The 15,886-nt window shown below is 41.3% G+C and overlaps 1 protein-coding gene across 7 annotated transcripts in view; it reads right to left on the bottom strand.

The window, feature by feature from the left end:
- Positions 1 to 15,886, bottom strand: part of sema4d (sema domain, immunoglobulin domain (Ig), transmembrane domain (TM) and short cytoplasmic domain, (semaphorin) 4D) — a 46,633-nt gene that overhangs the window by 15,984 nt on the left and 14,763 nt on the right. Inside the window, exon 3 of one of the 7 annotated variants that reach the window (XM_037118130.1) lies at positions 10,595 to 10,653. The exons of the other annotated variants lie outside the window; for them this stretch is intronic. The gene's annotated coding sequence lies outside the window, so the exon portion shown is untranslated. The remainder of the gene's footprint in view (positions 1 to 10,594; positions 10,654 to 15,886) is intronic. 7 annotated transcript variants of the gene reach the window in all.

Raw genomic sequence — 15,886 nt, 5'->3', positions numbered from 1 at the left:
ATCTGTTCTCAATCCTGCTTGTAATACATGCAATGTTTGCCAAATTTACTGCAATGCAGGGCACATGCAAAGTAATACTGGAGGTCAATTTTCATGACTGTCAACCAAATCTATTCAGACATGGATGGAAGACTGATTACCTTCTGTTACTCTGTAAATATTATTATCTGTGAAATGAAAGTGATTAATGAACATAATTCAATTGTAAGGCTCAAGTGCTTCCTCTCTCGATCCAATCGGGTGAAAGGAGCAGTGTTTGACGTGTCAGTTCTGCACCCTGGCTTTTCCTCTTGCTAACACAGACGAAGCTGGCTTTTACTCTACTGAAGATTACTCTGGATGACTGATGGGAGTTGTTGCTGTATGCAGAAGGCAGGTGGGTCAGGGTGGAAGGTAAGGCGATCTTGCACAAAACAGGTTTTTCCGGTTATTCTCCAAAACGCGCTCTAAAGAAGATGAAGCACCCGCAGCACACCTCCGCAAAATGGGCGGGGTTTGTCATGCCAGGATGGGGATAAGAGGTTATCGGATGACGTGTAAGACGGAGATTAAGATAACAAGTTTTCTTTTACATGGGTTCAGAAGCAGTCTCACCAGGTCTCAGCACAAGGATTTTGCAGGTTGAAACGTATGAAATTTTAAACTTTTAAAGCAAAATGTCAAACACATGCTGGTTCCAGCTTCTTAATTCTGATGATTTACTGCTTTTCTTTGCGTTTTATGATAGTAGGTGAGGAATCTTTGGTTTTGGACTATTGGTTGGACAAAAGAAATTTGAAAATGTCAGTACTAGCTCTGGGAGAGGCATTTTTACAGTCTTTCATTGGCTTACTTCTAAAATCAACGTTAAACTATATCATTAATGTGGCAGAACAGATGCTTTTACTGGACCTTGATATCAAATCCAGGAGATGTCAGTAAATACAAGTTAAATACAGACTTCTCTCATCCAGTTCGAATAAGCCACATGAAACACAAACATGAGGTCATTTCTAAACCACATTAGTTCCCGTGTTAATATTAATCCTGTGCGAGTAGCCCTTTACAAGGAAAATGTGAAGTGTCACTGCTATTTCTGTTGGTCATTTATCCTCATTTTAGATTTTTTAACCATAATTACAGAACAGCTGATAAGTCATGGGACAAATAAATCATTGTTAACCATGTTTTAATGACCTAGTAGCACCATTGTGGCTCAGTCCACTCAAATATAGGTTAGTCATCAGTTACCCAGCCAAGGGGAAGATAGATCATGTGGCACAGCATGTATAGAGGATCAATGAGAGGACCACCACAGCTAGAGAAAAAGGGAGGGAATGATAATTGTTTATTGATGTGGTTGTAAACCAGAGCGAATGGTCCCAGAGGAATGACGCCTAATACTGGGATCATTGGGGGGGGGGGGTTCCTAGGAGGGTTTCCACTGACTAAATCTGGTAAAGATGGAATTCCATCCCAGTTTCAGCCCGAGCCATGGACTCCACTCTGCTAGAGAGGGGGTCAAATACACAAGGACCTATTGTTTACTGAAGATGAGGGTAGCCTCTACTCCACACCACTCCACCCCCATCACATCCACATCATCACTGCAGAGTGTTCAACAATGAACAGAGAGGGGGGGGGGGAGTGAGAAGGAGGGAAAGAAAGCATCACTTCTCCCTCTCTTTCAGTTCTTTTACAGTCGTGCCAATTTAAATGCCAGTACAGCTTAACCCTGAGCCAAGCCAGTATTTCAAAGATCACACAGGCCCATGAGATGTGGATCTGGGAGCATCCTGCAAAAGATGCTCCATTAATTAACTGATGACGGCAGCAGAGAGAGAGAAAGAGAGTGACGGGTGCACAGTGTGACAGAATGAGATAAAAATACTTGAAAACTTCTGATGGACAAAAATCATCTACGTTTTTGGCCTTTGAAAAACCCTCTATGCATAAATAAAAGCTTCAAACTAGACTCATCCCTCTATCTGTTCACTCCTGATGCCCTCCATTAATCTTTCCCCTCTGAACCCCCTTAAGGGCAAAGCTTAAAAACAGCTTTGAACCCCTTTGAGTCGTTGTTACAGTAGCAGAAAGAGGCACACTGGCAGCTACCCTCTGCTGCCGAGAGATTTAGAGGAGTGGCCACACTGGCCTGGGATATTTAAGACGGTTACCATGCTGGCAGGTCTCTTTGAGCCCTTTGTGTTCCCCTCTCAGCTCCTTTGGCTGGGCAGGGAGGTTGACACCTGCTTGGGGCCTTGGGGTTCCCAGCACTGTGCTGTTAACTGGGCACACATATTGGCAGGCTGCCCACTGAGGACAGAGGACAGAGAGGGGGAAACTGGAGCCCGGCCTATCTTAAAACAACCATTTTATTTTGACTGGAGCTGGTCATCATAATAAATCACTGTAAAACGAGATTTAGCTGCAGCTATGTACTTTTTGATTGCCATTTATCCCTTTGGCACACGCTGTTAGCTAATTAGGCATGACCACAATGAGTGGCGCAGCTTAATTTAACTACACTCTTCCTTATTTGACCAGTTCTAATGCAGAAAAAGGAAGTTTGTTTCCTCTTTTTCTCAAAAGGAAAGGACAAAATGATAACAGATACAGAGTGGCATTTTCACAGGAAACAATCTTTGAATAAAAGACCAACAGGTGTGCAAGATAGTTTCATAGCATTGAAAACCAAAACACAAACCACTTCCCTCTGAAGAGTGGAGATAAAATGTTAAGCCAAATTTAGAGGCAACATGAAATGTCAGACTACACAATGCAGATTTCAACCAGCAATAACTTGTAGTGAAGAAACAAATTCGAACCATCAAGCATTAGCTAAAAATTCCATGCAGAAGAAACAAGCAAAAACAGTATTTTTATGTGAGGCAAATGACCTCAACTGAATGAATGGATATTGAAATACATGAATTTGACTAAGACATGGTATTGGAGGTGGAATTTTATGTTACTGGCGATATTTGACAATCCCCAATGTATACTCAGAGAGAGTTGGTGCGTGTTGACACAGAAAACACCTCAACTGCTAATCAGTCAACTCGTCTACGGTCTACATGTGTCCAATATATATTTGAGAATCAGTTGTTAGACAATTTTGCATTGCATCCCTACTGTAGGTACCTTGATAATGAAACTTCATTTAGGTTTTATACCATACCTATGGATGCTACAAGCATATATGCAGTACGTGCTGTTGCATACTGCATAGACATGCACTCCAAAAAATGAAACCACACATGAGGGCAACAACAGCTATGAAAAACAGCCCTGCGTTATGACAGCGGTACAACTTGGCAAGCATACAGTCTTTTGGCACAGCCAGTGCAAGGTAAACAGTAGCAATACAATGCTCACATTGCAAAGAAATCCACCAGGAATGTATGCTTGCACATTGTTTGGCTGAAGAATCTCCTTACAGGTGCCGATGAACTGCTACGAGAGTTGAGCCTGGTTCAACGGTTCTGCCTGATGACCCTGAACTGTTTATCGTTGGAAATCAACTGCTTCAGCACACTGGATTCAATCAAATAAATGTCATTTGATTTACTTTTAGATGGACTGAAGTCGTATTGACCAACTGCATCTGACTAGAAGAACATTTAATTCCCTGATGAAATGTTGGGCTGACTCATCACGTTGGACCACATGGTGGCCACTTCAGCTCCAATGCAGAGAGAAAAGAAGCTTCACATCCTGTGAGCAGAGAGTATGTGAGGATACAGAGTGTGATGGAGGCTGATGTGAGGGAGTTGGACATTCAGTGCCTGCCAACAACTCCAACCCCTCACTTCTGTGCCCTCATTGGCTCTCTTTTCCATGTACTCACTCATCATTAGCATCAATGCACAGAGATGCTCTTCTTCCTTTTGCTGCCGCTCGCCAAGAGGCTGCTTCTCATTTCTTTTCCTGCTCCATCTGTTGCTATAATACCAATGAGCCTAGCCACTCACAAACACACACTGTAATGGGAAATGTGCTTTAAGTTGCTCATTTAATGGAAATAATATCTCCTCTGGCAGTTCAGTCCATTTCCATGCTGTATTGCACATTAACTTCGCTCTAAGTTGTTCCTCTCACTGAAATTTAATTCTGGTGTTGTCTATTTGCTGCTTCACATCTACATGTAAAGTCTATACTCTATTTTCCTTTAAAGACTACAGCTGCGTAACCATCACATATGCCCTCTGTCACAGTGTTGTTTATATGAGTCATTCACTTACATCGGGTGTCACAATTTATCAACTTGTTATAGGCCAACACATCCCTAGGAGCAATGACAAAACATAACTCAGTTGTCACTTTATTAGATACACTTCAATCTGTGATTCAGCCTCTGGCGGCAGTGTCAACGATTGAGGGCTTCCTGTACAACCAGTAGACAAGGATAATTGATTCAGACCAAGACTTCTGCCTTGTGCAAGTCTAATTTTAGGGGCCCAGACACACCAAACTGAAGTCAAAGACCTAGTGGGCATGAACACAGATTGTTGTGTCTCCTCACTTTGCCTGTGTCTCAAAAGCAGCACTTGAACAACCGCAGACACTACAGCCAATGGCCAGCTAGCTTGCACACTCTGAGCCTGCGTGAGAGGAAATACTCCTCCTTACCATGAGATGGCTGTAGTGTGCAATCGCCATTCAAAAAGGAAAAACTGGAAGACTAATCCAGACTAATATAGCCACCTCTAATCGAAAATGTGTCTGAAAAAAAGGTTGCAAAAGTCACTGCCAAAAAATAAGCGCCGACTACACTAAATGGGCAAGTGAACTCAATGTTTTCAATTTTTCTAGTCATGCACTGGTTCACTCAGCTGATCTTCCAACCAGAGTGATTTCTCTCACCAACGGGCTCCACTGCTGATTCTACTTGCTCAATTGCTCTTGAAGCTGCTGTCAAGAGCAAGAATGTGGAACACACAACAAAAACTAGGGTAATGGATGCCGACTGTCGGCCCTGACATCAGCCGCCTGTTGGCCTGGTGTGTCAGCATCTTGAGAGTTGGAGCTGAGAGTTGACATCTACGACCAAGTTGTTTCACAAGTAGCCAGTTCACACAATAGCTAACTGCGTTCAGTCTCTTGCTTTATCCACTGACTGTTTACCTGTCTATTGGCCAAAACTACTAGACAAACAACAAACTACAGTGACAGAAAGAAGAACGCTTTTGATAGCAAAATCTTGGCCCTTGCCTACCTACATGAAGGTTCAGTTTCTGTTGACAGAGTGTTTAAAACAGGTTGGTTCAACTTTATGATCATTTTGAAGGAGCGCCACAATGTTCATCCTCTTAAACTACCGTACAGAATCTTAATGATTTCAACAAAAGCCGAGCATTATAACCTTAATGAAAGAAAGAACAGATAAGATTAGATTGCATTAATTAAAGTTAATTGTAGACTACCTAATGAACTGGGAACTGAGAGCACAAACTGCATTTTCTTAGTAGTATGACTGCTGACTTAATCCTCTGGACCATCTGTTCGGTACCCACCCAGCTGTGGGAATGGTGATAACACAGTGCTGGCAGTTTATGCTAATTAGGGTGCTTTGGTGAAGGTTTTCTAATAAACCTATCATATAGCCTGACATCATATCTGCTTATGATGTAATGATTGCATTGATGTCAGAGGATATTGCTGCATAATTTAATCGAGGACTGGGCGAAACCACATGATTAAGTTTGCACTGCTGCTGTCAAACAAGAGGCATTTTAAAACACCACTGCGAGTTTAGGGAACTTGTGAGGGGCATTATGTTCTAATTATATATTCGACTGACCATACGACTGATCGACTGAGAAAAAAATCTAGCCCCTTTTAGATAGAAAAGGCGGCACATTTGCTGCAAGGTAAAGGCTGCACTCTGCCCTCCTGTCTAAAAGGGAGGTTTAATATTCCTTCTTTCCAAAAAGCCGCCACTGGAGTTGGCATAAACGTGATGTGAAGCACGAAGTTGGGCGTGAACAGTGACGTACAACATGTGCATCGGAAGAAATGTGGCGATATTTGACAAATTTACTTAATTATAGAACGTTGTGTCATCAAATATACCGATATTGGGGTATATTAAAAATTCATATCATAATGAAAATATACACCGGTATTCAGTGTGAACCGGTATACCGCCCAGCACTACTGCTTTCTCCAGTACCTCAAATTGCTCTTATAAGTCTCCTGGGGTATTGTGGGTTATTTGGAGCCTGGCCCATTTGAGAAAGTTAGCGAGTGAGGGAGCCGTCACTTGAAACAAAATACTGGGACCACAGAAGATGACACACTGATGGGGACAGATGTCTGCTCCAATGTCATTTGCAGATTAATGGAGTTTGGCTATAGATGTGGCAGAGACCCGAGCACATTCACATGTGTACATGATGATGCCAACAGTGGGCATCAAATTCCTCTTATAAGAGCAGACAGGGACCAAGAGCACATCTTTAAATACTGCCAGCAGCATCGGAGTTTTGGGTTGCGTTTCCCCACAGGCTGATGAACTGTTTTTGACATTTCGAGTGTAGACAACCAAGGCTTTACAGTGTCCCAGCATGGGAGAGGCAGCTAGTATGACAAGTCCAGCTGACTATTACACTTCCATCTGATAAACAAGGCTAGAGACTCATGGGCGACATCTCAACAGAGTACTCTGATTACACCGATTGAGCAATGCATAAAGAATGATACAAAAATGCTTTTAATCGCAAACAGAACCCAAAATCTAAACTACATTCTTTCTACTTGGTTTTGAAATGACTTTTGTCAGACATGAAACAGCTGATACATTTCTTCACTGACACCATTAATCTGGCAATAGAGAACTTTTAGAGATGGGAGTGTAACGACTGTAGGAAATGATACCAGTTGCATATAGATTATCATCATATAAAGCCTGCTATCGCTTTACTAATCGTCCTGCCCCGTGCGTGATTTTTCTCGCAAAATTGAAGGTTGCATTACGTTTCCCCTTACCTTTGGGATTTGAGACAGTTCAAGACAGGCCTTTTTTTTCAACTAGATCAGTGCTTAAAACCTGCCGACTTATTAATACAACCAATGTTTTACAGTGAGATCAGGGTTTCTAGATCAATTGTGATTCTTACAGTTGGTTTTTGCTTTGGACAGTAGCCAGGCTGTGAGCAGCAGCACAACTGCAGACAGTTTTGTTGGATATTCTGATGTGTTATGCCAGTAGTGGCTGATGTAGCAGTCTGGTAACCTGATTTCTTCCGAACTTCACATTCTCATTTCCAAACTTGTAGCCTTCAGCCCAACCCAATGCTGAGTCAGGTGCTATCACTTGAGGCAATTTATCAGTTCCCTGTAAAGACACCACAAGCTTCATTGACTGGTACTTCCCAAAAACCTGCAAACAGAAACTGTTGACTGCGTCAAGAACAATAAGTTGCTTGTTTAAATTATCAGGATCAATCAACACAAAATAGTTCAACCTGCAGGTCTGGTTTGTATCCACACTGTGTGGAATTTACAGAAGATAGATATCAGCCTTCACTTGTCGAGTGCAAAGCCACCGTGTCATGCTGACATACAATCATCTGAAAGCCAGTGAACAGCTGTGGGACCTCCACTCCACAGCTGACTAATGCTCATATGGAGAAAATCATCCAAAAAAAACCTGCAACAGATGAGGCAGCAGTCATCGTACATTATCCACTGGAGCTCAGCGATGACAGATGGGAGGAAAACTTCAACTTTTAAAAAGCCAGATTAGGGATTAACAGCATGATCTGATGCATTCACAGCATTAATACACATTTAAGGCTGCATGATGACAAGGAGCACGTGACACTCATTTCTGACATGTAACAGGCTTTTGAAAACTGGTGCAGAAAATGAAATGGGTAAAATTAAAATGTAGGTAAACCATCAATGACAACCCAAATGTCTAAACTGAGGAAAAGAGCTTGTGTAAAGCCAACACTATACAGGGGATGTTAAATGGAAACCCTCCTATATAATTACTAGTTGTCGGGCCCCTGCTGAGCTAGCATGTCGACCTAAAGTGGCCACAGCAAAGGCAAATGAGGGGTCAGGTCCAGTAAAGGGTATATTTAGTCTGCCGATGGCAAGCTTTTTAAAAACAACACGCCCTTTTCTGAGTCACATGGCTCTGAAGGATCTGAAAAACTTCCCTATAAAACATACAGGCAAGTGCAGGAAGCTAACTAGAGGAACAAGGACTGATGTGTGGTGTTCCCCGTCTAAGTACCGAATATGCCTCTGTAGTCTAACATGAAAACATAATCACCATGCACTTTTTCTTTTAATTAAAAGGGTAGAATAAGTGGAGGAGTTTTACTATTGACATCTGCAATGGCAAAAATAACAATAAAGGGACTCTTGAGAATCATTTATAAAAGAAACTTTGGCATTTGCACATACTAAAATTGACCATTTGTTGTTTTCAGACAGCAATGTATGAAGTTTCCTGAAGCCAATTAAGAAAAAGTATACTTTTCTTATACTGACAACAGGTATAGTGCAATGATAACAGTAAATAATTAAGCACATTTCTCAAAGAAGAGCTATTTTCAGTAAGAAGAAAATCTAAATTTCACAAACTAAGCTGAGCTGCTGTAAGGAGAATACACAGGTGATGCTTCTCTTCAAATGTGGCATCAAAGATCCTGTGAAAAACTTCACTTCCTGGGGTCACAGTAGAGTCATAAACCTCTCACTTGATGTAATTTCCTTGAGGCTACTGTGATGCCAGCCAGGCCTTGGGGCGTATAATGTGGGACTATTTTGGGAAGCTGCGAAAGCCCAGCTGAAGGACTTGTGGTCCCCAGCTGAAGGCCTTGCGGTTCCAAGTCAGTGAATGGTAGTCACATTGGTGGTGGCTTTTTAAACAGCAATATCCAAGGGCAGGTGACTTCAGCTCCCAGAGTGGAATGAATCTCAAGGTCTGGGTTGTGAATCAACTCAAGTGGAACAAAAGATCTAAATATGATTACCCTTAGCCTCATTGCACACATTTACAGTTTGGGGGCATTGAATAATGATAAAATAAATAAAAAACAAACTATCCTTTAGTTACCAGGCTTTCTCACCAGTCTGGGGACATTTAAATTGGCTGCTATATTTTCAACTCTCCTTTCAGCCTTTAGGAAGGAGTCTTTTCTCTTCTGCTTTTCTCTCAGGGCAGTTTTCAGCAGGCACCGATTTCATGGTGGTAATTTTGGCCCACAGAGACAAAAACCTCCTTTGGAGTGCTGTGTGAAAACTCACCCCATCACCCACAGGCTACCACAACACTAACAGTGTGTCCTCCTGAACTTGGCATACCAGGAGATAAAACGCTAATTTCACCGTTTCCTTCACAGCACAGCGAGGGATAAACAACACAAAGCCAAGCCCAAAACTTTAAACTCTTAGCACAAATGGATTACTCGTGACCTGAAGGGCACATTAAGGGCACACTTGCGTCATCATGGTAATAAAAGTAACTGAAGGCATTTAAGAAGATTAGATCAAGCAGCTGAATACACAAAATAACTTAAAAATATAAATCCATCATAGAAGTAAGTAAAGCAGAGCATCGGCAGCACTTGTTAAAGTACTGCTCCCAGGGAAACAGATGTCGCATCAGTCGACCCTTCTTTAAGCCTCCTCCCTCAGTAAGTCCCGTGTGGCACTTATTCAGTTTACAACTAGAATGTCAATAAGTAGAGCGCATATCTCAGCCAAGAACTCAGATACCAGCCATCTGAATATGACATTTATCATCAAAATCCATGCATCATTATAGAAATGAAAGAAACTAAAATATGCTATCTAATATCTTGCAATTTAGCTAATTAGGCCTAGCTTTATGCATTTTGCAACATGGTCTTCATGTTCCCACTGCTTACTGTGTTATGATTAGAGAGCATTATATTACTACTGTAGATAGAAGGCTGGTGTAGATAAACACTGTTCTATACAGTACTTAAAACTCTGCTGAAAAGAGTGATAAAAAAGAATTCACCCTCCAAACTGTTGAGTTTAGAGCCTTATTTACACTGCTTCAGCATTTGGAAAAAATTCAAAGAGTGACAGGCCCGCCGTGCCTTGTTACAGTTGCCAAGCTACGATTGGACCATCAGTGTTTGGAGGAGGGGTTCAGCAAATTGAAGAGCAAATGTGCAAAGCTGGCTGTCCAAAAAGACCACTGGAAGCAAGCAGCTGCATATGCGAACTCCATGTAGGTCACTTTAAACATTGTTCGACATAAACAAGACAACATCGGCCATCAGCTCGTTCCCAAGCAGATGTGAAACAAGAGAATCATAACTTAAAGATGGAAGGAAAAGAAAAAATAAAGTGACGGCAAATGACAAAATGATTGGGTCAATAAGGAAAGTGTCATTGCAAAAAACTCAAAAGCTGCACCAAAGCCAAGCAGGAACAAATCAAAGCTGGACTGCCCAGGTGTGGACATGCAGGGGGGTAAAAACAGGAGTAAAGCCCTGGGGTGGTAACAAAGGGGGGTTTGGAGAAGCATGCAGCATTCATGTTGAAGCATGCAGGCCTGTGCGCAGCTCAGTGATGGCCTGCAGCAACAAAGGGAGTGAGGGAGAGGAGTAGAGTTTCTGACCTGTGGCTCCTTAAAAGATGCGACGCTCTTCCTCCGGAGAGAATTATAAAATCCTCAAGCTAGGGAGGGGAAGAAGACAGAAAGATCAGAAAGGACAGTTATGGTGTGTGTGTGTGTGTGTGTGTGTGTGTGTGTGTGTGTGTGTGTGTGTGTGTGTGTGTGTGTGTGTGTGTGTGTGTGTGTGTGTGTCTGCATGAGGGAAGAAGCACTTTCTGTGTGCATGGTGAACATGTATTTGTGGTTAGTTGTCTAGACCATGGTCAGGAGATTATGATGATGAATCAATAAACACATGTTACACAATACAATACTGTTAAATGACATTTACACAGAAAGGAACAGACAAATAACACCTATTTAAACAGACACACACACACACACACACACACACACACACACACACACACACACACACACACATACACAGAAGTGAGGTAGAAAAACATTCTGAGAAGGACAAAACAATTACACAGTGACTTAAATATCCTCTGACGGCTAAGCCAGTGATATCATGTGATGTCTGTGTTAACTTTTTATAACCAAGGACAAATGAATGGTGAGCAGCCAAATGATAAACATTATCTTGTGTGAATACCATGAGAGGAACCTGACGTCTGTGACTGCTATATTCATTTCCTCTTCTTTATCTACTACAGAGGTCTGGCTCTCGGCTGCGATCCGTCTGACACACAGGAAGACAAATGTAACACTGCAAATCAACCAGATGTAAATAAAGTGAAAGCAACCCCCCCCCAATCAACACTGCTGATTTATAACTGCTCTATGTGGGCTAATCCCAAGAGAGGTCAGCGAAGGCCAAGCCTCAAATCTGCACAACTTCATTCTCAGAAAAGGTTGCACAATTTATAAGATGATCCAGTGCTCCGGACTAACTTTTTTCACATCGGTTCCACATAATTTATGCACAAACAAAAAGTATGTATGTCGATGATTTTATGCATGTTTTAACTTCAACTGTTTAAAAATAAATAAGCAAAATTTCAGGACACCAGTGAACAGAATGAAAAGGTTTAATCTCATCAGACAGATTTTTGTGGTGCATGTGCGAACAAAATAGTTGCACGTAGGAGCTCTGTGATCAATTTGAGAGAAGTGTTGCATTGCGCATCAGCTAAAATACAGTTAACTTCACACTCAGTTTTGCACTTTTTTTAAATGAGCTTTAATGGTTTTAATAGCTTTGTCTCCGAAATCTCATATACCCGCTTCTTAAATCTGGTTATTTTTCTAGTTTCTTCACTCCTCTATGATAGTGAACTGACATTTCAGGAGGCCATCTTTGGTTTTGAGAAACTCTGATCCTTGATTTTCACCAATTTTCAAGCAAATGTTTGACATTTCTGCTTAAATATTACTGAAGATGATCAAAATATTCAATAGTTGAATGTAATTTTTGTTTATGTTGATAGACTAAACTTTCACTGCAGCTCCAAATTTCCTGGCCTGATGATTGCACCAGGATTATATCATCATAGTCATTACTATTTATCCTGAGGGAAACATGAATGTGTGCACCAATTAGTTGTCGAGACATTTAACCCAAAACCCCTAAATTATAATCTAATGGTGTCATGAGAGGAAAAGCCGGCAGATCATAAGAGTCTTTAGTGTCTGGGAACCATGAACGTCTGCACCAAATGTTGTGCCAATTGATCCCGTAGCACACGGTGAGATTTTTCACTGGATGAGTGAAAACTTTAATCTTGATCAGGAGGATCAGGGGATCCCCAAATCTGACAAACTGACTGTCTGACCTGAGCAGAGCCTTACATCTTAAAGCTTAAAACATCTCTAGTAAAGTTGCAATTACAGAAGTCTCATGCTGTGCCTTCATTTGAAATCCTTAATATGGAGAAGCTTGAGATTCAGGATTACATAAGGAAGAGAGTGTTTAATAAGTCATGGAGACTAATGTTGACACATTTCAGAGGTTTGAGGGAGCCTGAACACTTGGACTAGATGATTGATCATTTAACCCTGTTTCAGTGGTTTATAAATATATGTTGACTCTTCCATGTTTTCTTTTACCCTTTCAATGTGGATGAAATCTGCCAAATAATAGTTGTACATTCATTGATTTCACCATGTTGTCTAGAGCTGCAATGAGTGACTGCTTAAAGAGAAATTAGTTGCTAACTAGCCTGATAATCAATTAAAAGGGTGCAATATGTACTCATTGAAAACATGAAAACATTCTAAAATGTGTGGTGTTGAGAAGTGGGTGATTTTCATTTTTATCTTTTTAAACTCGGCCCACCCACTTCCAACCACCAGCACTAACAAACAGATCTATCAAAAAAATCTATCAATTAAAATAACAAAAACGGCTATATTTTATCAATCACTGTCTCAATGTCAGACCAAATCTCTCTCAAAAAGAAGATGGTTGAGAAAATAGTTTTCTTCGGGGCCTTTTTTTTTCCCCACAGTCAGCACCGGAGTCGTGCATCACTAATGAATCAAAACGAGAACAAAGACTTGCGGGAATAATCTGCATCAGCAGTAACAGAACAGTCGGCTGGAAAAATTCTTCTACTCTTCTTTTCGGTGGTGGAAAACAAGATTTCATAAGTCACAGGGAGAGAAAGTAGAAATCTTCTTATTGCAGTCGTGACAGATGGTTGGCCCTCCATTCACAACACTTTCCAGTCTGTTCCCTTAGACTGCTTCCCTGAGCAAAATGAAAACCTTTACAACAAAGCTGAATACATTCTCACTGCACAAGCTCACCAGCTTTATTCCCACAGTCCACTACAATCCAGCTCTGTCTGAGTGGAGAACATGCACTTACATATTTACTTTGGCTTGACTGTGGTTCAGCTTGTGTCTTCTACTAGCACTTTTTAACAGAGAATCAATGGCTAATTATCTCTACTTACTGAAAAAAACATTTGATTTATCTTTAAACAAATAAAAAGATAAACAAAAAGTCAGTGAACTCCCGAGATAACAGATGAAAGTTGTCAGAATGGATGGCAGAGCAACAGATTGTTCTGTCTCAGAGAAAGGAGACAAATCTTCCAGACAACTGAATTCAGGTCACCCAAATCAACCCAAATATGCAGATTCATTAACATTTGCTTGGTGGGGTAAGCTACTGTAATGCACGCCCCCTGCTACTGTCTAAAAGAATAATCAGATTATGTTAAGCAGAGATGATACAAACCAGACTACAACTGTATGCAGGTCACTTAAAATGGATCATATTCTGACCAAAAAAAAAGCTTCGGATGAACATGAACATTAACTGTGTTAACCTTCCGTTCCCGGGTGTCACTTTAATAAACTGTGACCACAGTATCCTGTAATGTGCTGACTGGAGAATATTTATCCATGTCAGGACATCTTATTCCTTGTTAATTCCCTTTCTGATATTTGCTCATATTGGACAATATATGCAGTGATTCGATATCTGTGATAGGCCAATACCCAAATATCGGCCGACCAATATATTGGTCGAGCTCTCAGTGGATGTGTTGATCACGTACATTTAATTCTTCCTAATGGCCACACCAAAAACAAATATATTGAAGGGATTGTTTCTTTTTAAAAATTACCAGATTATTTGGCACTGTCGATAATCTTGGGGAAAAAAAAACAAATAAAATGAAAGCCACAATGTGTAACTTCCTCAGAGTTGGTTGATTGTTGAGTCTTGTCCTCAGTCCATCCAATACTGATGCTTTAGATTGCCGTAAAACCCGATGAGCCAAACCAAGGCATCAGTATTTGACAGACTGGGGATGAGACTCAACAATCAACCATCTCACTCCAAGAGGTTACATTTTGTTGCTTTGAGCATTTTCTAAACCCTGACCCTGAATAATAGCACAATACTCGTGATCAGGTTCATGGTTGTTATTCCTGCTGATCAAGGTCAAGAGCCAGGCTTGATACTTGCAGTATACAGCTATCTTAAGACAGTGCAAAACTTCAATATGCACAATGTATCACCCTGTGTTCTTTGTCTTTCCTTCAGACTTTCCCACTCTCGGGTCAATTCTTCACTCAGACATGGAAATACTCATGTATGCAAGCGAGCAAAAATACACGATGCAACGGGTCCCTGCGTCTTGCTCTCCTCTGACAGCATCAATGGACCGTTGGGAGAAGATGACAGTTGCATAAGATTGATGAGCCGAAGGTCAAAGGGTGCATCCCCCTCGACATCCTTAGGAAGCACTTTGACTTGGCTTCCCTCGGCTCCCACAAAACCCCATGACAGCTGATACAGACTTTTTACCATACACCCACGAATCCCAGTGACAGCAATGACATTGCGCCTTCCAATGTCTCAATTCAGAATTGTCCTGAGTGGGTGTCGGGCCCAGCGGTGCCCCAAACCCCGCCCTTGGTGACACGGCGGTCTGGAGAGGGCACAGAGAGGAAGTGAAGTGTCACGGGTCTGGGGTTTTGTTAATTGATGAGTGGACTTGAATGACGACTGGGCAAAGCTGGCCTTTTGAAGACTCTTCAAGCCAGAACAAATTTATTAATAGGCCCTACTTCAGAAATCCAGCCTATGGTAAACATACTGACAGGATAGGCTATTGAATTCACTCCACTGTGACACCTGATTTTCCCCCAGGCTGACAAAAGACCGCAGCTCGAGCCTCGGTTAGTATCTCATGACCACCACAACTCCATTTCTCCATTTTTCTCAGTACCCTGTGTGTCTTACAGCATAGTGTTCTAGCCATTGTCAACGTTTGGCTTTCATCATCTTGGTTTAGCTTGATATCATGCTAAAATATGTTGGTTACGACTGAACACAAAGTAGGGGTTGAGGTTAAGTTGAGGTTAATGGGCATGTTATTTGTTGGGCAGGTATTGGGTCATAAACCAAACATACTGGATACATTGAACGTGGGCAAAATAGGAAAAGTCAAGGGATCTCCAAACTCAGTAAGACTAATTGTCTGGGGACTATCGATATCGGTACCAAATTTTGAAAAAAAAAAAATCCCCTAAAACTTGGATATTTCAGTCCGAACCAGAAGTGGTGGACCAACCATTATGGTCATCCCATCACAATCCCTAAGAATTAGCTTTGTGCATTACTGTGGCATGGCAATGCAGCAACAACACAAATAATGTCAAAAACAAAAACAGCTGCATCCAGGTGCTTAATGGGAAGTAATTAATTAAATCGTCACTTTGTAAATATATTGTGAGGTTGTTAAAAAAAGATATTTCAATCTGAAGCAGGACTGAACCAACATCATCAACAAAATCTCTAAAAGTCAGCTGCGTAGAGTTGCAGTTGTATGG

This window comes from Acanthopagrus latus, chromosome 12 (genome assembly GCF_904848185.1).
Source record: "Acanthopagrus latus isolate v.2019 chromosome 12, fAcaLat1.1, whole genome shotgun sequence".
Classification (NCBI taxonomy): Eukaryota; Metazoa; Chordata; class Actinopteri; order Spariformes; family Sparidae; genus Acanthopagrus; species Acanthopagrus latus.
This window is presented reverse-complemented; position numbering and strand designations above follow the sequence as displayed.